At 42.7% G+C, this 23,734-nt stretch overlaps 1 protein-coding gene across 4 annotated transcripts in view; it reads left to right on the forward strand.

The window, feature by feature from the left end:
- Positions 1–1,078: 1,078 nt before the first annotated feature.
- TBL1XR1 (TBL1X/Y related 1) overlaps positions 1,079–23,734 on the forward strand; it is a 108,374-nt gene continuing 85,718 nt past the window's right edge. For 2 of the 4 annotated variants that reach the window (XM_059855747.1, XM_059855748.1), the window contains exon 1: positions 1,079–1,432. The gene's annotated coding sequence lies outside the window, so the exon portion shown is untranslated. Of the gene's footprint in view, positions 1,433–2,367; positions 2,471–23,734 lie in introns of those variants that run through there. The other 2 variants (XM_059855749.1, XM_059855750.1) reach the window with 1 other exon arrangement.

Consider the following 23,734-nt stretch of genomic DNA (forward strand, 5'->3'; position numbering starts at 1 on the left):
CACTGCCAGCTGCTGCAGTGAAATCGAGTTCTGAAATTGAGTGTGGTGATGTGGACGCCCTATTTGAGCAGCACCAGAGCTGGGCTGGGATGTGTGGAGAGCCTTGGAATGAGCTGGGATAACCTCGGATGTTGCCATCGCATCCGTGCAGGGTTTGTGGTCATTGGGACTCTGCACGGGTGCCAATGTCTGGACATGAGAGTGCTGGACCATGGCCCAAGAGTGTGAAATGCTCTTGCAAAACCATTTTAAGATGGAAAGGGCTGCCTGGTGACGAATGTGGTTTTGATTAACAAAGCTCGCTTTCAAAAACAAACAATGCGGCCCTATAGATGACAAACAGCATTTCGATTGTAAAAATGAGCAGCACCCAGGTAGGACATTGCATTAGCGCTGCGGAGGATTATTTTCATTAAATGAAACGAGAGGGCAGAGGCGGCAGCGGGGTGCCCACACGGGGCTGGATCCCGGTGCCAGGTGCCATCGCCAACCGCGACGGGCTGCGAGGAGAGAGGCAAAACCACCATGTTACATCCTGCATTTACATAAGCTCTGTTGGCAGTGCAGTTTAATGTCTTTCCTAGAAAAGCTCCGCGGCCTGGGGCCTGCCGTGCCCGGGCGGCCTCCCCTTCGCTTCCCTCCCTTTGCCCGCGGCCGCCTCCCCTCCCCTCCCGCACTGCCGGGCGCGGCGGGGAAGGCGTCAGGGAGCGGGTCCCCCTCCCGACCCCCGCGCTGGGCTTGTGTGGCCGGGCCGGGCCGCTCCTCCTCGCCTGGCCTCGCCTCCCGGCTCCGCTGCTTCCCTTCCTCCTTCCTTCCCTCCCTTCCTTCCCTTCCCTCCGCCGGCGCCCATTTCGGCGCGGCCGGGCACCCGGAGTGTCTGCGGGCCGCCGGCTGCTCCGCGCCGCTTGGCTCCTTCCCCCAGTAACAGCTCCCACATTCCGCCCCGATCCCTCCTCAATCTCAATCACATACACACATATTACTTTTTTTTTTTTTTTTTTTTCCCCTCCTTCCTCGGGACTTAATCTCCAGTCCCCCGTCCCCCCCCCCCCACCCGCCCTCCCCACCCTCCCCTCCCCCGGCCCCTGGCTCGGATATAATTGAATATCACAGCGCTACGCGCTGGGTATTTTTTTTCCTTCCTCCTCCTGTGTGTGTGTGGTGGTTTTGTTGGTTTTTTTTTTCCCTCCTGGTGTTTTTTTCCTCCTCCTCCTCTCGGTGTGGACACCTTAAAAATACATATATATATGTGTGTATATACATATATATATAATCGATAACTATACGCGTGTACACACACACACTCACACAGGCAGGGATGTGCGCGTGTATACACGCGGCGGTATAAAACACACGGGAGGAGGAGAGACAATCCAGGGTGAATTCCTCGTGCCTCCATTCCCTGGGAAAGGGGGGAGCAGCCGCTCGCAAGGTAAGAACCGGGGGGCTCCGAGCCCCGGGGGCGGGCAGGGGCCGGGGATGGGGGTGGGGGGCGGCCGCCCTGCTTGTGTCGGTGGAGGCGGGAGGGGGATGGGACCACAACGCCTCTGTGACCCCCCGTTTTTATTAATATGTGTCATATATATATATATACACACAGACACACACACACATATATATATATATACACACACACACATATTTATCCCTTCCCCTCCCCCATCCCGCGCCGCTGGCTTCCCCTCCCCCACCCACCTTCATTTTTTTAAAATTAAAAAAAAAAGAGAAAAGGTTTAATGGAGCGGGGGATGGGGGGGACACCGGCCTCGGCAGCGAATGGCACACTGGAGCCATGGCGAGAAGGCCTATTTTTAGCCCGATTTGTGTGGAAGAGCGGCTTCCCCTCCCCCCGTTCCCGCATATTTACTTGGGGGGGGAGGGGAAGGGGGGGGCAGGGCCGGGTCGGGATGGGGGAGGGGAGGCCCTTCCCCTCCCCCACTCGCGGAGTTCTCCCCCATCCCGGCTCCCCGTTCCTGGGAAGGGGATACACCCCCACCCCGGGCCATTCCCGATGCTCCCCCCCAGAGCCAAGTTATTGATCAGTTCGCCGGCGAAGTTTGGGTGGAACATGTAATGCTCTGCGGTGGCAGGGAGCGGGCCCGGTTCGGAGCATAAAATAAGCTTTTATTTCCCCGTTTTCCAGCGTCTCTCCTTCCCAGGGTTTATCCCTGTCCGAAACCCTGGTGTAAATTGCGTGTTGCATCAATTAGAGGGGCTCGCACGGTTGATGCGGTGTATACTGTTTTCTTGGTGGAGGATTTAAGTCCTGAAATATGTGGCTTGTTATTGTTGTACCCTCGAAAGGGTTAAAATTTATCGTGTTGTTCCAGGTGAATTTAATCTTTCATCACCGAATTTCCTTTTAAGGCAGCTTGACAGAATAAAAGTCTCTCCCTCGCTTGTCTTTATCCCCAGAACAGCAAAACTTTGTCTGTGCTTTATGGCAGGGGCTGGTTGCTGCAGATGACACGTGAGTCTGGAGGAAAGTTTGGTTTGTAGGTCGCTGTGTAGGAAAGTGAAGTTTGCTGGTGAAGTTTTTACTACTCTCCAGTGTGCTCGACTTCCTCGTTTTCCTGTCTGTGTAAATCAAATTCCTAACTGATTTATGGGGGAGGGGATCACAAAACATATTCCTTCCTTATTGTTAAGGCATGGGAGGCATGATCAGGAGAAACAGGTCTTTGTTGCATAAAAAAAAGAGTTTTGTGGGCTTGTCTGACTCGCTTTGCTGTCCTTCCATGCTAAAAGAAATGTCTGAGCACGTTGTGTGCTTTAAAAAGGTTCTTTGCTGTTGATGGTCTCTGCCCTTTGGGTGTTGTGAGTTGTGCTCCTTGAGCAGCAAGGGCACCATATGCAAAGTTGGTGTTTGGGGTTGGGTTGTACCTGGGCTTTGGGGCAGTTTTGTGCCCTCTTCTTGCCCCGAGTAACCCAAAGGCTTGTCCATGTGAGGCTCCCGTTGCATTTGGGGCCTTCTTTTGGACATGTGTGTTAGTGGGCTTTTTGGAATATGTTCCAAATGAGGACTGGACTGCTAGCTCCTCTGTGTGTGTCCTTAAATTTAAGTGAGTGAGTATGTGTTTGTGGATGAGCTGTGAAGGGGTTTTTGCCCTTATCCATTGAAAAAAAGGGGCTGCTGATGGTGCTTAGGGCACAGGTGGTGCCCTGTAATTGATTGAAACAAACTTTCTGTGGTTTTCTCTAGTGGTTTTTTTTCCCTTTGTTTTTGTTTAAGGTCTAATGGAATGGCAACATTTGTATTATTTACCTCAGGTCACCTGAGCCGGTACACTGTTGCTATCTTAAGTTTTCTTGGGGGAAGTTGGATTTTTCTCCATGAAAACTGTGTTTTCTGGTACTCTGTCTTGGGAGCGTGGTAGCCTGCCTCCCAAACTGTTATTGGGAACACCTGGAGGACACTTAGCTCTCATTCCTTGAGGAAAAGAGAAGGAAATGTAATTTAAATGTATGAAAGGAGTTGGGGTTTGGGCTTTATAATTTATTTTTAAGACTTTGCAAGAATGTATAGTTTTTGTTTGTTTGAACGTGCATAGCCATAACATGTCTTTGTAGCATAAAGAATACAATAATTACAGAAGATTCTGTTGCTTAAGCTTTTTCCCCCCCTTCAAACAGGTAGTTAAGATTTTTTTTTTCTTGTGAGTTTCTTTTTTAATATGAATACTTCTTTCAGTTTTACTCTATATATGGTAATTATTGATGTTTGTGTAATGCTTTGAAGTTGTAAGGCAGGGTATAAGTGCTAAGTACCCAACAGCAATACTTCATAGTCATTTTCCCATCATGAAAGAGTTTGATGCTAAAAAGTGCTACAGCCCTAAGCATAAAAGAGACTCTGGATGGATTAGGGGAAATGGCCAAAATTGCTGATAATGTTGTTTTCAGATAATAGTTTTAAGTTAGGAAGAACAGATCTGAATAATGTAAAGCAAACTGAGTTATTTTACCTAACTTCATTTTGGTCTGGAATTTAATAGAACGTGGACTTCACAATTGAGTCAGAACGTGTTTGCTGTTACAAGTTTCGTTGTGGCAGTAAAGACCCACATCCTACAAGGATGTAATCGTGCAGAAGTCAGGAAGTCCTGTAAAACACACAGCTCTGTGAACATCACTGCTCTCGTTCAGCTGAATGAGCTCTGCAGCTGCCTGTGAAGTTGCTCCCAGGAGTTGGGTGTGTTTTGTATTAGTGGTGGGCAGTAGGATGTGAATCTTTCATTACACTGATGCTGTTTTGGTACAACAGCACTGTACAGTGTTTTGGGAAGGCTGAGGTAGTGGCGGGTGTGACACCTTTTCATCACTAATTCCTCTGCTTGTTGGGAGTCCCAAGTGACAATCACCCCTCCTGTTTCTGCTTGCTTCGCCTGTCTCTTCTGCCCCCCTGGTCCCACAGCTGCTGAGGATTGTGGTGCCTGTGTGAATTCTGACACCTTGCTGGCGAGGACACTGCTGGCAGGCAGAGGAGAGACAGACACAAGTCTCCTGCCAGCTCTTCCCCTCCCCAGCTGGGATAAGGTGGTGGTGGTAAAGTGGTCTGGTCTGTGCTTTGGAGAGGAGAGCAAGGACAGGGTGTGCTGCAGGTCAGTGTTGTGTCAATACTGCAATATTGTGATTCTGGGATGTATCGTACCCGAGTGTGACTCATTGATAATCTAACTCACATTGTTCCTATTGAGTGGTGTGATGCTGGTCTGTGTGCTGACCATCCTCACTGGGTGTGTGTTTGCACATGCCTGCACACAGAGTTCAGGGTGTAATAATGACTGTATTTAGTGCCCTAAACATCAGCTCATGCAAGTAGCTGCAGGTTGGGGGAGAAGTGAAAGTGTGTGTGTGCACACTCTGTAATTATGCATGTTTGGCTCCTGCAAAAAGTAACTGCTCTGAGAATATACTCATTGCATGCTCATTTTTAAATACAAATTTAAGTGTTTGTGTTAGGTGAAGGAGTGTCAGGAGCTTCCCATTAGGAGCTATGATTGACATCTCTTCTCTCTTTTTGAGTAGCATTGCTGCATTAATGTAGTAGCTTCAAATTAATAGGTGATGAAGAAACCATTTCTATGTTTCTGCTATTGATTTAGCTACCCCTGTCCCAAATGTGCTCAGTTTTTTAAGTTCTGAAGTATAAAGTTAGATGGTCTTAATTTCTATAAATCACTTAATGACGAGTGACTTTACTACAAAAAGGTTCAAGTGATCCTGACCAGAGTGGATAGAGACGGTTTTATTCATTTCATAATTGGTTTCTTCTGAGATAAAGTGTGACAATGAAATGAGGAATAAGGAATATCTTTTGATATGAAATTGTAGGGGAATATATTGGCTTTCCTTTAATTTTGCAAAATTGAATTAGCTAACTGGAGGTAAGAAGCAGTGAAAATGAGGCAGCATAGCTGTCACTCTGGGAGAGTTGATAGCTTGAGTGAAAAGGTTTGAAAGTCTGGTCTGGAAATTGCTGATTTGTATGAAAACTGGCAAACTTCTTAGGGTTCTGTCTTGTGGTATCTAATCCAAGATGAGAAGGCCCTTTCTTTCCCTCTCATAATGTAAACAAGGCTGAGCTTGCTTATACAAAAAGCCCTAGAGTTTTAGTGGCCTTGTTTGAGCTCAGGTTGAATGTGTCTTTGGTTCGGAAGGATCTACAGAACTGTTACTCAGTTTACACTCTGAAACCTTTGTCTTTAATACCTTACCACTTACGTTTCTGTGACATCCTTTAGACTTAACTTTTTATATTGATAAGGAGCATTAAAAATAATTCTGCCTTGATAAGAAGTAAGTGGTCATTCCAAGCTGGAGGTTGTGTAATTGTAGGGGAAAATTCACGCATTGATTGGGCGTGTAGGATTTTGCTGTCTTGGCTAGCCTAGCCAAGGAGTGAAATCACTGATGTTGCAGCTCATACCTGCTCGCTTGCTTCTTGGATGGGCGGATTGCAGGGAAGACTTTTGAGTGTATTTCCTTACCTGTAGAAATAGTAATCAGAAAGTCTGGTGAATTGGTGTCGCTTTCTGAAGAACTTAATGAAAGAAGCTCCAAAGTGATGAGGGGGAGCATTATGGAATAGTTTTGGCCGATATATGCAGTGTCTTTCCAAGAGTCTCGATTTAATTTGGATGTAATTGTGTGTGGCCAAACTCAGTGCTAAGTGGAGATACTGAGGTCCTTTGGAATACGTTAGCTGGAATGCCAGAAGCAACATCCCTAGGTATGCTATTGGCGCAACACACCATTTTTTGAGGATGAGTAATGCAGGCAGATTGGGTGTCAGCCTGGCTGTGTGGTTCAGTGCCTGCCCATGGCCCTTGCTGGTCCTCTCTGTATCCTGCTTGCCTCCAGGAGCTGGAAGCGTGATGGCAATGGGGATCTGGTCCCTGAATTTGTGCTGTAGTTGTGCTTGGTGCAAGCTTGACTCCACTTAAGAAGAGTATAAGCTGGCATCTGCATCTCTAAAGTAAGATATTAATAGTCTTATTTTCAAAGATGCTGAGTCCCCGCAGTTGCATGTGAAGTTGGCAGTCTCTGTGTGTGCTTAGCATTTCTAAAAATCAACTCTTGTGTGTGGTTTGCAGGCTTTTGCAAACTCCCGTGAGGGTGTAGTTTCTGTTCCTGGGAGCAGTATTAGTAAAAGGCTATGTTGTGTGCTCTGACTTGTGTTTATTGTTGTAATTCTGAAGTCTCCATGTTGCAGAGGAGCAATCTTGCTTACTAGTAATGTCTAGCAGTAAAAAATCAGAATCATCCAGAGAAAACAGTTGTGTGGGATTTTTTGTTTTATGATCTGAGGCTCTGTTCAGTCTCTGTTCAGTGTCAGTGTGTTACAGACACTCTCTACAACCATGTGCCATATGCAGACATGCTGGGTGTCATTTCAGATCGCTGGAGGTGCATTGCTGGAAGTTTGAGCTGGTGGGGTGTGAGTAGCAGACCTTCCCTTCCCCTTCAGTGGGGCAGTAGTTTTGCCAGCCTGGCAGAGCAGGCGAGCAGCTGTCCCTGCAGTAATGCTGGTGCTCCTTTTAACCCGTTGTGGGTTTGGGGAATGATTCAGTCGCTTCTCTGGCTGCACGTAGAGCTCCCTCTCACCCCACTGACGTCACGCTGATGGTAGATTTTTATGAATTGGGACTGTGAAAGTGGAAACTTTGCTCTCTGCACAGCTGTGTGCCTGTTGGTGGCAACCAGAGAGCTGCAGAAAAGATCTCTGTGCTGCCTATTCCTGGAGCATTTTTCCAAGGTTATGAGTTAAGGGTCAAATATTTACTGTTTGTGAAAATGTAGTGCTAAATACTGTGTCCAGTGCCAAAACCACAGAAATTGTCAAGGGCTAGAGTCCTAAATAGAACCCATCCTCAAAGTTGCATCCATTTGACATTAACATTGTTAAAAGTTCAGGCTCTTCACACGGGTGACCTATTGCCAGCAAACTGAGTGGGGAATTATGGATGGCGAGCACATGTGAGGCAGATTTGAGTCCCCTGATGGTTCCCTAAAAGTACCAGGCAAAGAGGAGACAGTTTGATTTCCTGGAATAAGTTGCCCAGGCTGGCCAAGGAGTGGAATAACAAGTTTCATAGCTCTTTAGTGGTTTTTTGACAGACTGATTCATGCTCGAGTGTCAGCATGACTTCTGAAAATACTATTTTGCTTTGTAAAAATAGCATTAACAAATGTCATTATTTTTCATTTATTATTGATATTGGTCTAACTTACAGTCCTCTTGGACAAATGAGTGTTTTTACCATTAATTTCAGCAGCTGAGAGAGAAACTTACCTTAAAATACCGATTGGTCTTAAGAGAGATGAGTGAGTCTGACCCTCCCCCCCCGCTTCCTGGTCTCTAGCTCACAGTAAGCATGAGAACTTTTCCTCTTTTAGGTTATGTCTAAATTTGTGGGGAAAAAATAGTTTTGATATTGCATAGACCTATGGGGGAAATAACAAGAGATCTGGGTCAAAAAAGTAGGACGTGCAAGATTTAGAAGCTGTTGAAGTGTATTTATTTGTCCTATATTAGGTTAAAGGAAGTATTGCTGCTCTCAGTTTGGCAACGTGTCCTTCAGTCTGCGGTGTGCTGTAAGGGGAAGACAACTGCTAAACAATGAATCACCACAAATTTCTGTATGGATGTTCACATTCTTCTCTAGTGCAGAAATTGCTGCTTGTGTATCCACACAAACACACTTTCCTAAATACAGACTCCTGGAGATAAATTTTAATTGGGAAGTGCTTTGTAAAAATATGGATTTTTTGCCGTGATGATGTTTGTGATTCTCTAATGTATGAGATTTTATACTTTTTAACATACTTACAAAGGAAAGTTAGCACAAATGGGGATGGAGGAAAATGAGGGATGGTGTGGTCAAACCATCTATTAATGCTGACATCAAATAAATTGTGCTGGAAGCATATCTTGTGTAGCAATGGATTAGCTGTTTCCCATTGCTAGTGCAACAAATCTGGGGTTTATAGAAGTGGGGTCTGTACTTGCTGAACAATATGAATATTTTCTTGATGCTGATATGGTACCTGATTTTCCACTTTATTTTGAAGGCACAACTAAATTTCACTATCTGGTATGTTGTTTAGACTGTAAGTATCTACCATTGTGGGCATGAAAAAAGTCAGCAATATGAAGCTTCAGTATGTTGAGTTGTGACAAAACTTGAACACAAATACAATGAAACAACCTACTAAGCAGTTTTGGTGAGCTTGATCTGATAGCAGGAACGGATGTCTAAATGTAGCTGATTAATAGAAACCAACTTATTTTTCTTTTTTTTTTTTTTTAACAGCTTTTGCCTTTATAGTAAATATTTGTCACAGTGTTTGAATTGTAAGAAAAATGCTTTGTATTTCTGTGAATGTCTTCCAGGGCAGATTGTGAATGGCCTTTGATTACATTAGAAATATCAATGTTATCTTGCTGTTGGCAAAATCCACGTTGGTTGGTTCTTCTGCTGTCTACAGCAAGGTTATTTTTTACTTATCCTAGTTCATCAAGGCCCTTTGTAAGATTCTTTTTTACAATACATATAGTACGCATTAAATACATTAGCAATTAAGTTTTAAGAGTCTCTTCTATTAAAATAAAACAAAAAGCCCTCTTTACCACTGGGTTTCGTGTTGAGGTGCCTGGGCACCACAGCCTTCCTAGGTGTATTATTTTCTGGTAAGAAGGGCATTGCTTTTGTCTTAAGAAATGGACACCCTCTTTGTGTGGTTCTGTGGGCTGGTTGTGAAAGCACCAAATTCAGTTTTCCCATCAGTCTGCTGTTGTCCCAGTGCCTGGAACACAGCTGAGGTCTCACCTTGGATACTCACTGCTTGCATGTGCTGGGGACTTGTGGAGATCCTGTGTGTATCGACAGAAATGGTGGGAAGAATTTAAAAAAATACACGAAAGATAAAGGGATGGAAACTTTCAGAGGTAGCCAGGGAAAACACTGTGGATGTGTTTTGACTCGCTCTTTGATGCTACGGGTGACTTCATACGCGAGGCTCGGAGGGTATGTGAAATGCAGTGTCAGACTCAGCTAGGAGAACGTCCCTTACATAGGCTGAGGTCTGGCTGTTGTGCCAGCAGCAAGGCTTGTGTGTGTTGGACACTGCTGCAGAGCTCCAGAAAGCTCCATTGATGGTGTTAGAGTATGTGAAATTTCATTATGTGCTTAATGTGCCTCCCACTTACCCAGCTGTGGCCTGGGCCTGTAACCCTGTAGCTACCTGCTTGTGGAATGGAGTTTTTTCAAGGTGAAATGAAAGAAATGCTCAGGTTTTAAAAACACATTCAGAGATCAGGTTAGTCAGATTTCATTTGTGTTAATGTTCCTGTGAATGGTGAAAGTTTGGAACTCCAATGTACTTCCGTGTGCTTGTTGCTGCCTAGTTGTATTTGTTAATCTGATGCTGCTGGGCCTACTGCTGTTCTGTGTAATTAAAATAACCCCCCAAGCCTCCCCCTGTGTGATAAAAAGACAAGTGGTGCAAGATTGTGCTGCTTTTTTCTTTCTGAATTAACCCTTTCCAAGTGTCAGGGTGGCTCTGCCTTTTCCTCTTGGCTCTGCTCCTCATCCGTGCTCTAGTGGGAAAGTGGCAAATAAGTGTAGTGAACTGCCAGTTTGCTCCATTTTATTCTTACCCCTTCCTAAGGCTTTATTTGATTTTTCTAATCATTCCCCACCTGTTTTTTTTTTTTTTTTTTTTTTTTTTTTTTGTGTGTGTGTGTGTTTTTTTTTTTTTTTCCCTGGGCTTTCTCTGTTCTTTTTGTTATTTTGGACTTTTTCTTTTGCGTTCTCCCCATCTGTTCTCTTGTCAGTCCTTTAAATCAAATTGGTGCCTTTTTGTTTCTGTTCTCTGGGTCTTCTCTGCTTTCTTCCTCTTTCTCAAAATGTTAAATTTATATGCAGGACTCAGTCCTAGGTAGCCCTCTTGAGCTGGAGGGGTTGAATGGGTTTGGATGATGTAGCCTGAGTCAGTGGTGGAGCAAAACCTGCTGGGCTGCTGGGGAAGTTTCATTTTCCTGTGTGTGCCCCTGGCAGCGAGCAGGAGGTGAGCGAGGGGCCTGCCTGTGGGCACATGGGTGGTTGGGATGGGCACACAGGGCAGGAAATGCAGAGGACAAATTTTGGCAGTGCTCTTATATGATAAAAATAATCTTGGCTCTAGGCATATAGCATTGATCCAACTCATGATGAAGTCAGAGGGAGGCTTTGGAGTTGGAGACATGAAAAGCTGAGGAAGTTGGAGTGAAAACCTCGGCGCAAGGTGGGATTGGCTTTTGGGCTTTTCAAAATAAGGGGTTTTATGCAAGAAGTTTTTATTGACATTGTGACTTAAAATTAGTGAAAACAAAGTCAGTCATCGTGAAATCAGTGGCAGCCTTATCTTATTGTTTTTATTGTGGGTAGTGTTGACAAGTCACATGCCCCATTGTTCTGGGTGAACAAACAGGGCTTTGAGGCTGCGAGCTGGGACGTGCGCACAGGCGCCTTTGTCCTGTGTGGAACTGTGACTTCGGAGCTGAGCCGTTTGTCTTTAAAAGAGTTCACATCCAGAAACACTCTCTTGCTTGATGTCTAAACACCATTTTTGTTTCATGTCTTGTTGTCCAAAACCTAAGAAAATAAACACTGGTCACTTAATGGATCGTAAACTCTCTCCTACCTCATTTCCCAGCAAAACCTATGGATAGCAGGCTGGTGTTCTGGCTCCAGAGTGGATGTGCTTGGGACTGAGAGAATGGAGAATGTGCTTTTGAGAAAGTCAGTAAAAGATATTTGCTTGAAAGTCTTCCAGGTGTAAGTCCTTTACCATAAGGCTGGTGACACTGGAGGCAGTAATAGTGAACCTCATCTGTACTGAAGTCACAGTTTTGTGGATCACCTCTAAATTACTCATGCTGTTAATAAATCCCTGTGATTGGGATATGTGTAGTGTAACTAAGATGGATGCAGTGAAAACTGGCTGCAGGAGCAGACTTGGCATGTGTAGGCTGTGGATGTAGTCATCCAGCCGTATCTGGGGGAGAATTCCATTGAAATTGCTGTGAGTTTTGCTTAAGGAAGAGCAGAAAGATTAGTCTTCCCTGCCTACAATGATTTTTATTATGTTATTGTTTTTAGTACATCTTAACAATGCCTGTGTAGCTCATTGTCTGGTCCAGTATTTTTGATTTGTAGAATAAATGTTGTGGTTTGGTTTTTTTTTTGTTTGTTTTGGTTTTTTTTAAAAATCAGCATATAGTCTTGCTTTTTCCTCTTTGGAAGCTGGTGCTTGCAGTGTGTTTTATACCTCTGCAGGATTGTTCACCAGAATGATCTTGAATTGTCAGAGCTCTACAGTAGGCATTACCAAGTTGCTTTCATATGTAATGGCATGGAAGGTGGTAGAAACTTTCAAGCTGGTAGAAATTCTCGTAGCAATCTTGACTGCGTGTCGACAGTGTCAGCTGTGTGTCCATCTGCTCTCTGGTATTAGAAAACTTCCCCAGTTTGGGTGGCTTGCAGGCCGTCTGTAAAATACTGCTTTAATTTCGATGCAGGATGAATGGCAAACTTTTGGCACCCTAATGTGGGTGTAATACAGCAATGGAATATATTCTGTGGGTTACTGCTCAAGGTTTTCAGACTTTTTTTTTTTTGAGCGTGACTGCAGTTTGTTTACACCGTCCCTTCATAGGAACTGCTTGATAGATGGAATTATGGAATTACTTTCTGGTTATAAATTCTCTCCATACATTTCCACTGGCCTGTCTAGCTCTGTGGTGGATCCCCAGAGATACACCTCCACTCCCCATACCCACAATTTTGCTTCTCTGAGTTGACCTAATATACGATGAGTATGTGACAGATAACTGTGTTTACTTTATTTTTTGTTTACATCACTGAAGATTTTCTGTCCACAGAATGATTAGGACAGAAAGCTGGTGTCAGGATTATCTGTTATTTCTGCCACTGTGTGACCTTCGCAAATGGATTAACAAATTTACCCATGCACCAGTGATTTAATACTTAACAGGAGCTTTTTCAGACCAGTTCAGTGCCCCGAGATCTTCTGCTGAAAGGCTGTCTAGGTAGCAGTGTAAAGTGGCTTTTGTTTAATTTTTCAGTCTCTGCTTAATACGAGTGTTCAGTTTAAGCAAGTGCTCCATTTTAATTTATAGGTTTTGTCTGTGTCTTTTAGTTTTCTGTTGGACAGAAACGTGGCTCTTCACATTGGAAATATTTTCTACTAGTGCCAGGACATGTTGAAGTTAGGCTACTTGGTTCATAAATTTTTCTGTCCTTAGTAGTGTGGAAATGCAACCTTATATGAAGTTTTAAGATGCCTGCACTTTTTCTGGACCCTGGCAGAGTTTTGGGAGTGAGGAAAGGCGGAACTATCTTGGTGGAGCCACTTCAGGAATGGATTTTGGAGAACAGCTACACAAGCAGCCACTTATCCCAGCACTGGGGGTGGGAAAGGAGGTGATGGAACCCTTGACCTCACCTTGTTCTTGATGGAGCAGAGGCACAAAAGAGTTTCTGTAATGAGGTATATTGAGTCCTCTGCCATGCTGAGACAGATTTATGGGTCCTAAAAACATCATCTCTGGAAGGATGTGTTAAACCCAACAGCTGTTTTCGTGGGGAGAGGGGATTAAAGTCCAGGTAGTTTTGCTGCACCAGTTTACAGCCTGGCTCCACAAACACTGGCGTTGCTACTGTGGAGGCTGTGGCTGAGCCATTGGAGTGAGCTGGTTAGGTAAGGGTGGGCCATGAACTCCTTATCTCAGCTGTGCTATCAGGCAGAATCTCCTCAGAGTGCAGTGGGCCAGCTGATAGCTCAGCCAGTCTGTACATACAGGCTTGTACTGACTGCTTGGGTTCACCCATACATAAAATACACATAAATCTTTGTCGTGTGCATCTAATTTCATTTGGGTGAGTCTTCCTTTATAGCTTTCTAAATGATTCTTGTTTATAAGTTTAACTATAAACTAATTTACAAGCTTTTATGAAAATATTTTTTTTTTTTAATGCCCTTTATTGGGAGCCAGTGGTGTTTTCCTGGTCTGAGGACATTGATTTCTGGTCAATGTTTTCCTTGTTGGTATAGGTGTCTCCTAAAGCACATCTTGGTCCTGGCTGTCACAGTTGTGCTGGTGACACTGATGAGCAGACATTCACTGTTAAATTATCTTTTTTTCATATGTTGTTTAGATATTTTTGATCTGCTGAAAAAATGAAATTTTAGGGAGTGTTGTAATTCTGGGGAGTCTCTTCACTTTTGGAGTAGTATCTAAAGTTGGATACATTTGGGTTTTGCTGTTATAAATTGTACCTCCGTATGGTGGCTTTTCTTATTTTCACCACACTCTACCTTGAGAAGTATCTCTGGTTAATTTGAAAAGAAAGTCCTGCTAGCACTTAAATAAATACCTTGAACTTTGCAAAGATGTATTTACACACACTGGCAGCATGGGTTGAAGTTAAAACTGGGAATTTACAGTACGCTCACATTTTTTTTGGAATGACTCCAGGAAGAAAGTATCTCATTCCTGTTTAGAGTAATATATATCTATATATCAGCTGATATAGCTGTTGGTGTAGTCAAGCCCTAATTGTTTAAAAAAATATCACTTAAGTGTGATTCTTTGGTATATTTAGAAGAGCTAAGTGAAGCCCTTTCTTGGTTGAACCATTTTCTTGTGATCTCAGGCAGTTTGCATGTTCTTCCTAAGAAATATCGCTCCATTGAAGTCAATTCAGGTTCTCTGGAAGTAATCCAACCTTCAGGAAAGAAAAATATTAGTGTGCATGTTGAGGGAAAGGGTTTCCCTTTATTTCGGAATTTGCTTGTCATGTGTAGCAAATAAGCCATTTTCAGACACATTAAGGCTCTGTGAAACTAATTTTCAGCGCTGACAGTTTTCTAGTCCTGGGTTAAGCAGAAAGATTTAAATTTAATGTTTCCAATTTTTTTTTTTTGTTTTGTTTTAAATAGGAAGGGATATGTATATTTGCTCAGTTATAATTTGAGTGCCCCAGGATAACAGAAATATGAACCATTTGAAATGCTGAGGATGACAGGTTTTTTTTTGCCAGTCGTTTGTTTCAGTGTCTGAAATGTGTTGTTGCCAGTTTAAATGTTGGACTTTACGGAAGTAGCCTTTGCTTGGAAGCCTTAAATGTTTGCAATGTGTTGTTTATTTGGTTTATGAAGTTTTGTGCCATTTGAAGGCTGGTTTTTGTTTTAGCAATGGGTTTTGGCAGAGCACTTTCTAGCATATGTAGTCAGTCATAAACAAACTAGAGACCACTAATGCTTTCATCCTGTGGCTGTATCAAAGCATGTAAGGTTGAATTAAAACTGTCTGTCTGACTGTGCTTCTTGGACCTGTGCTCCACTGAGACCTTCAGGATGCTCACAATAAAATTCAAAATTCTTCAGGACGCTCATGATAAAATTCTGTGCCTTCTGCCATTAAAGCAGTGACTCTCTTCTGGTTTTGCGACTTTAATCTTCTAATCAAGGAGGGGTTTTCAGGTTTCCAGGCATGGTTTGTGGCTGAAGACAAGTGCTGCACAAGCAGAGCTGTCTGAGTTGGGCACCGGTTTTTCCGAGCGCATGGAGCTCCAGCAGTTTCTGCAGGATTTGATGTGTTTCCCGGGGGAGGGCAGGGATTTGGCAGAAGCCTGCCCTTCAGTAGCTGTGTGCTTTGGAGGTTACGCAAGCTGGGTCATTGAACCGGATTGTGGAGTCTGCAGAGGGCTGCACAAGGGCGGAGGTGAGGTGCAGTGGAGAGGAGCCCCAGGATCAAGGACTCTCCTCCCAAGGCTGCCAAGGGCGGGTGTGGAGTGCCCGGGCAAGGCTGTCACCCCAAGGGCAGGGCACAGTGAGGACACTCGGCATGGCCTCTGCATGGGGCTTGGAGAGAGCCAAGAGCTTGGAGCCCTCCCCTCAACACAGGGGTTGAGCAGGCTGTGCTGGAGCACAGCCCTTCTCCAGGAAGCTGCTACCCTCCCTGGGGCCTGCCCTTCGTTCTCTCCTCAGGTTCAGCTCCAACCCCATGGCATTCTTCCTACACCTGCTCAAAGCACTTCTTCAGTGTTGCTTCTGAACCAAATGCTGTCTTTGCCTCCCTGTCATTGCAGTCATAGAGCTACAGTTTAGAAATTATTATATTTTTTAATATTTGCACATATTTCAGTCTATTTTCCTAAATATTTTATTTAGGCTTTTAACACCTCAGTGACTCAAAGCCTCAGCTGGTTTTGTTTGGAGCTATTTCTTCTTCAGGCAGAAATCAGACCTAAAATGTTTTTTTTCTAAAGTTTGTGAAGAAAAAGCTAAAGCTCTCTGGTAGCATTTCTGAGTTGTTGAGATTAGCTCTGAATTTCCAGATAATGTAATTTTCTTTTTTAAAAGACGTCCCCTCCCCCCTCCCCGGCAAGCCCTAAAGTATTCTTTGTGTGAATGTACTATATGATCTCTAATTATATGATCACATACCATTCCACAAATAGTGCAATACAATAGCATAGAATTATTTCTAGGATCTGGTAGAGGTCTATTCACTAGACTACCTTAAACCCTGAGCTTGCAAGTTGTTTTGTGTAAATTGACTCCTTCGCCTCCCAGAAGCCCTGTTTACTGTAGCTCTGCCTTAAGCCCAGGTTCAAAGCTTGTTATGGAATCAGGGTTTGGGATGTCAGCCTTGAAAGTTGCCATTTAACTGCTCTCATACAGCACATGCATATTAAGTAGGATAGCAGAATAACAGTGAAATTGCTCACCTAGGTCTGCAGATGAATTACCATAATTAACTGCTTCTTCCCATGAATTGCACCTAACGAAGGCTGTGCTGTTGGCTGAAAATAAATTGCATAATGCATTGCTGTTGACTAAATTATTTACATACCTCAGAGAGGAGATGGTATAAAAAGGCTGCAGAACAAGTGCCGGACCATTATGAAAAAGAAATGGGGGGAGGGAATCACAGCTAGAATGTGGTGTAGCCTGCCTTCTCCTGGGTCACCCAGGAGCTCTGTGTCCTGTTTGCAACACAGTGTGTGCCTCCATGGTTACATATTTATCACATTGCATTGCATAATGTATGTGTGGAGAAAGCAGAGTTAGATCTGTGCACACAGCCTTGGGCCTGCTCTTTAAAAGAGTGTGGCTGTATAGTTATAAATTGCTAAAAATTACTTTTTTTTTTTGTCCTCCCCCTGTGTAACTGGTCCCAAAATATCTGAAGTCAAAAGCAGAATGTGGCTTAAAAAAATCAATTATAAACCAAACTGGACATTTTTTAAAGTGCTTGCTGTTCAGTGTTTACTTATGAAGTGTCCTTTGTGTGCCTGTTGAGAGGTGGTTGAGGATTAAGCTGTATCTGTTATGTGTTTTTCTTAACTTCTTATTTAGCCAAGAACTGTTTTAAAAGAGCTGTATTTGGATCTGCTATCCTTTTGTTGTCTTGTAGAATGCTGTGCAGCCCTATTTATCACAACTTACTAAAAAAGATGGCTCTACTTCATAGAAATAATTTACCAGAGGAGTCAGACAATAAATATATGTGCGAGCTGCTCCATGCACACACAGTGGTAACGCCAAAATAACTGCAGCAACTGAACATGGGCTGCATCAGAGGTGGTGTTCTGTGTTAGAATTTTCCAAAATAAGGCTTGTCACAGCTTGTGTTTTCCATAGACAAAAACCAATCTGGAATTGTAGATCTTGATTCCTAATTTTCTAGGGGTTTGCTTTGGTCTGGGGCTTTATTTTGGGCCTAATCTTGACAAAACTTGGAAATGCTTTTTTTTTTTTTCCCCTTGTGCATAGGGTTGTCCACCTCCATCACAGAGGTGGTGGCTCAGGATGGACGAAGGAAGCTGCGAGTAGGGTCATGGCCCTCACAGAAACTCAGTTGTTTATGTGATCACTTCTCCTTATGGTCCCAGTGGAAATGTGGCTGCAGTAGGGAAAAGCTTTGTAAAAACAACTCCGCTGAGGAAATTGGATCACAAATAATTTTTTATAAGTAGGCCAAAACATTGCGTGATAAGGTTTGTATTGAGTAGGCTCCCTTTTCTTGCCAAATTAGCTGGAATAGGTCAGCTTTTGTGATAAGAGCAATGAGAAAAACTAGTCAGTTGTTTTTTGTTGGTTTTTTTTTTTTTTTTACCTATTAAAAATTTTTCTTGAAAAGCTTTATTTCCTGTTTGAGAGCATGTGCTTGAAATTTGGCAAAGATATGATCTCTGTGTCGGCAGGGGATATTTTTGGCTTGGTTTTGTTTTGGATTTGTTTTGTTGGTTTGGGTTTTTTTTATTGTTGGTAGGGCTGTTGTGTAAAACATAAATCTGACATGGGCAGCCTTAGTTTTTGCATTTCTAATAGACTGTTCAGGCTGTTGAACCACTTACTATGGAGAGGGTATGTTGCAGTATTAAAAAGCAATAAATGACAAAAACCCATTAATTGGTATGCAGGCAAAAGTGTAAAAATAGCAGAACAGGCTTGGAAATAAAATACATCAATGCTACCTAACGTTTGTGACATGCCTAATGAATTATGACAAAACATTTTTAACAAACACTTTTCTCCAAAATTTCAGAATGCTTTCAAACACTTCACACACATTTCCTGCACTGTACACTTCCTAGTGATGAGTGATAAACACTGCTGCAATTACATCCTGTCCAAAAAAATGCCACAGAGGTAAATTTGTATTGTGTGTGTAGGTTTTGAGTTTTTTTAATATTGTATTTCCTATTTATATTTTTAGAGAATGATCCAAATTTAATTTGTGGAAAAAAAATGGGAGATTTCCATAGAAAGGTTTTGAGATTTGCAGTGAACAGGAAGGAAATCTGCTCATGGTTATTGCAGTCTTCTAGACACACAGTGAATCTTGAAACCACTGCTGAAGGATGGAGCCTTTTCTGCTGTTCTGTTGTTGTTTGTTGCTGAACTTCTGAGCTGTTATTTAGGGGAGAGGGATGATCAGAAAGGACAGCAAAAACCTTGGAAACACCCTGCCAGAATCTGAAATCTGAACTGGAGTGTTGTAAGGGCATATTTCCTTTTAGGGGACTGGAAGAGAAGACCAGGGCCATAAGAGTGTAGAGGAAGGGGAGAAGTAGCATTAATTCTGTTTCTTGCTCTTCCCTTTGGAACACAGATTCCATGAATGCCTGAATTCAGTGCCCTGCTTTAATGTGGTGGGAACTTCACCAGCTTCCTTGTTCTGTCTGTTAACAATCAACTGATTTAGGGTCACGAGTGCTTTACAGGACATGGCCACCTGACGTGGGACAGGGACCTCTCAGTGTTCTGGGGTTTAAGTGTGTCTTATTGTGTGCAGGTAGAACTTCAGTGAAAAATTGTACAGTTGGGAAGGGATAGAGAGAGAGGAAAGTGTGCAAGGAATTACTGATTTTACGTTGTCTGGGAGGAGAAATGGTAATTTCAGAATGTGGCATAACTGTCTTCCAATTTGTTTGGCTTTTTGGTGGGTTGGATGAAGATTTTTGTGCGTTACAGAAAAATTTTAAGAGGAAGGTCACAAAGGGAATAAATGAAAGAATTTTGTGCAAAGCCCTGGGGCAGTGAGAACCTGCTATGAAGCATGAGTAGAGGGGGCAAGGTTTTACATTCAGTGTATAATTATAGGTATGGAACAACTGTAAATTTGCAGGTGAGAAAAATACTGTGCTTTGCATCAGGCTTTCCAAGTCCCAGTTGAGCAAGGATGGTATTTGTCTTGGCTAACATCTGTTCCTTTCTGGAATAAGTGGCTTTAAAGGAAGGCATGAAACTTTAATATGATTTCTGGTTAGCTCAATCTATCTCTTTCTCCGTATTTTCAAAACATACTTTATTTTATTAGATTCAAGAATACAGGTTACCTATACAAGCTGCTGGCTCCTTAAATAAATAATCATATGATAAATGCAATTAGATTGAAGTCCAGCAATACTGAAATCATTTCCATAGGAAGCTGGCTGCCTGCCCAGACATCTGACGTCATCTAGGAACCACGCTCTTGGTCTTGGACAAATGTCTTTGGCACAGCCCTGTGAAAGTCACTGGGGTTGGGATCTGGGTGGAAATAAGCTCTGAAAGGCTGAGTGTTTATGCCTGTTGCCTTCCCAGGCATCTCCCTCCCCTTAGACACCTTCCTGCACACCTCTGAGGAGCCCTGCTCTCCACAGGCACAGGGAGGAGAGTGCCAATCCTTAACCATTAAGAATTCTTTCATGTATAGTAACAAGTTTCCACTCAGCCTTCCAAACCCTTGTTATGTGCTGGAATAATGTGGGAGAAGGACTTCGTTGTGGCCAACGTAATTCTTGGTAAACAGAGACGAGGAATGATGTCTCATTAAAAAATGTAGTGTGGCAATAGGAAAGTCATGTTTATTACCAGTTCTAGAGTTGTATAAATAGAGATGTGAGACATCTGCTGAGCATTGCTGTAGTAGAAACACTGAAATCACGTTTTTTCAAGTTAATAAATCTCAGAGCTGAGAAGAAGAGTAGTGGAGTGAGGGCTTGGAGCAGGGCAAATGAAATGAGCAGGGGTAGTGGAATGATGGGAGACTTTTTCAAATGTATTTTCCCAAGGAGGTAGCTGTATAACAATGTTCAGTGTTTTAGGATTCGTATCTCCTTGTGCTTAATGAAAAGCAGGACAGAGTAGACATACCTAGGAAAAGCCTTGCATCAGACCAATAATTACACTTTTATTTAGGTGGTGAGTGTGTATTGGGCTGGTGGAAGTGAGAGCTGCTTCTGCTGAGCAAGTGTCATCCCAGCAGTGGGGAGCTCCCTCTGTTGCTGGGACAGTTTCAGGGGGATTCCTAAATTTTAGAAGGTTTTTGTCTCCTTCTCACCTGCAGGATTTGGCCTTGAAAGATCATTAATGCTTATGATAAAGTGGGACTTGGGGTTTTCCTGGTGGCCTTCTTCTGTTCGATTCGTTACTTTTTTATTTAAAAACAGGCGAATGTGTCTCAATAAAAGTCTAAAAAAATGAAAAAAAACCCCAACCCTCTTTCTGTGCACCGTAGTTCTAAGCTGCTAAGGAGCAGAATCATAGTTTAGATTTAAATCCAAAAGTAAATGAGTAATTTATTGCCTGTTGAACATGAGCAAACAAAATCCCAGTATACTGAAGAACGTTTTGAATCTATTTCCACAGGACATATAGACAAGAATCTCTCATAATTGGTCACCTGTGGCCTAAACAAGGCAATTGTGTCTGCTGTGTGACAGTTGTGTATTCTTGCAGTATCACTGGCTTTACCTGTTAGAGCAAGGATAAAATAGAAGGTGCAAGTGCCACAAAATGTAGTTCCACTGATATGTGCCAGTATTTCTCTTTATTATGACATAGTTGGTTGAAATAAGGAGAAACTTAGAAATTGCATCAGGTATATTTCAGACTGGTTTATTGGAATTCTTATGTTTCATTTTGTTGTTTGGTTTTGGGGTTTTTTAATACTCTAAGGTAGACTGCTGGATGTTTTTCTGCTGTATTTATGTACTGAAATTTGCGAGTTATTCAGTTGGCCACCTCCTACCTCTCATCTCATGAATATGTATTCAGGGTTTTTTTTGTTTGTTTAACAAAAAACCCTGTTAAATAATGCTGTGCTGTTTTCCACTCAAACCCCTCCTTACTGCCTGAGCAAAATTGGTTTTGATGGTAGTAATGTTACCTATCCCCTCTCTCCAGTGTTGGCTTTTCCTCAATAAAAACCCATTCTTCATCCAATTCCAGTTTAGCAACCAGTTCCCCAAACCCTTTCAACTTTATCCAAGTCTGATGCCAAACCTGATTCTCTGGTGTGGAGCATCCACCAATTTCTGCATTCTGACCCTAGTGTTAGTAGGATGATTTTCTCTAAGGTTATTTTTAGAAATTTTATAACAAAAATCAACTGTGAACAGCTCGGGAGGAGCAGGGCAAGATCTTTTTTTTTTTTTTTTTAACCCTGAATAATTCTATCTTGAACTTTTTTTTTTAAAAATACATTTGTACAAGATGTGTTTTGAGGTGGAAAAATTGTAAGATTCTGAATATTGTCCAAACAGACCTGAAAACTTGGTGACTTTCTGACTGCAGGCTGGATGTCTGCTCTCATGTTCTGTGGACGTTTGTGTGTGTAAATGAAATGGTTGCGTTCTGTTTAATTTGAATAGTGCAAATTACTGTAGTAATTCCAGTATTATTTAGTGAACCAGTATGATTGCTGGAATGGGGTGGCATGGGAAGATTGAGGGACTTCATTATTTATGGGGCAATTTTTATTTTGTCGTTCATTATATTGGCTTGAAATTAATTCACTGAGAGGTTCCTGTAAAATTGCTTTTTGTGAAATAGTATTTATTTTACCTTTTAATAAAACACCCTGACTTCTATGAAAGGCATGAAAATAATTGAAATAAATTATATGCAAATAATTGTTTAAATAGTGCAGAAATACAATGTGTGGTGCAATTAAAATTCCTGGACTTCCATCAGTCTTCCTAAGTGAAGTCCTCATAATGGTGTTTTTCAGAGGCAGTTTTTCCATGTGAAATTCAGCAGCAGCTTGGGTCAACCAGAGCAACCCTTTGTGTTAGGAACATGACCAGGATTATCTTTCTAGGGATGCCGTGGTGAGGATTTTAGGAACACCTAGACAGAGCTGTTCTCATTGCTGCCTGGATTTAAGGCCTCAGAGGGTTTAATTCTCTAACCCTGCTGGGGTCAGAAGAGCAAACTCTTACTGGGATTTTGATACACAGAGGAGTAAGGAAAGCTCCTTAGGACCCTGGTTGTAGGGGAGAAATTAAGCTTTAACCAGATCTATCCCTTTGTTGGGTGTCTCCCCGTCTAGTTTCCTCACATTGCTGTTTTCTGAAGCCCAAAATAATGCCTTGTTCTCAAGCGATATTAATCATCTCGCATGCATTGAAGTGTGGCTCTGACTGTGACGCAGAACAATTTAAAATCAGGCTTCATGTCTTATGAAAATAAATGGCTCCCAGAGGAGAAAGGACTTCTGTTTTCATTTATTGCTCGTGCTGGTGAGCCGTGCCTCAGTTTGAGATGTCCCATCTTGCACTGACTTCCTCCGTGTCCCTGTTCATGCTGACAATGCCATTGGCTTTGATCCCAGCCTTTACTGGGAGAAAAATCCTGTCATGGTTTGGGTGGCTTGTGGACAGATCTGATAAGAGAGGGTTTCTGATGTTTCCTCAGCAGGGCAGGCAGGGATTGACAGAAATACCCCTGGAGTGTGCTTTAAGCATGGGGAGGGAAAGGTAACACTGAAGGGAAGGCAGCCCGTGGGAAGAATTGAATTGGCTTTGGGAACAGCCCTGGATCAAGGAGCTGCTGAAGTAAAGGGTGTGAAGATTGATCATTTGCGGGTTGTTGCCAGAGGGTATGTAAAACATTCTGCTATCATTAAAATAACTTAAATATGTGTGTTTTCTAACTGGTACCTTATCTTTACTCCACAATTGAAGGAAGTTACTTTTTGTCCTTTTGGATTGCATTGGGTGTGTCAGTTTCAGGGGTTTTTTAGCCAGTTTCAGAAGGGTTCTTTTACTTGGAATGAATGGTCAGGGTTGGTTACTTAAGTAACAGGTTTCAAAGTGGGAAGGGAAAGTGAAATTTTCAGCACTGTTTGCTCACAGTGAACTCAGCTGAGCAGAACATTTAATGGTTTCATTGAAAACTGTTGAGAGCTACGGGAATACTTACCTAAATTAATTCACTGCATTAATTTCTAGAAGACACTGGGTAGTGTGGGTATACAAGCTACACAGTAGTTCCACCTTTGGGCATGGGCTGGTGAATTTTTTTTAAGGCATGATCTTCCCCATCAGAGGCAGCATGTATGATAGTTGCCCATTTGTCAGAATTTTGGATAATCTAAGACAGAATTGCTTTTGTAGACAAGTCTATTTTTGGAGTGTGTTCTGGGAACAGAAAGTTGGGGTGGCAATTTTTATTTACGTTTTGGATGCTTTCTCATTGTCCTCATCCTTGTTGAGCTGGACAAAATGGTTACATTTTAAGGCAAAAAATGTCATCTAGTTTGGGATCTAATGCATTGCATTATTCAACAGCAGCCTCCACCCAGTTAAATGTAGTATTGACAGTTGCAGTACCACGCTTCAATGTATTGAAGATTAAAATATGTGTGTGTATTTGTGGGAGAGCATTT

The sequence above is a fragment of the Haemorhous mexicanus genome, chromosome 10 (genome assembly GCF_027477595.1).
Source record: "Haemorhous mexicanus isolate bHaeMex1 chromosome 10, bHaeMex1.pri, whole genome shotgun sequence".
In the NCBI taxonomy this organism is placed as follows: Eukaryota; Metazoa; Chordata; class Aves; order Passeriformes; family Fringillidae; genus Haemorhous; species Haemorhous mexicanus.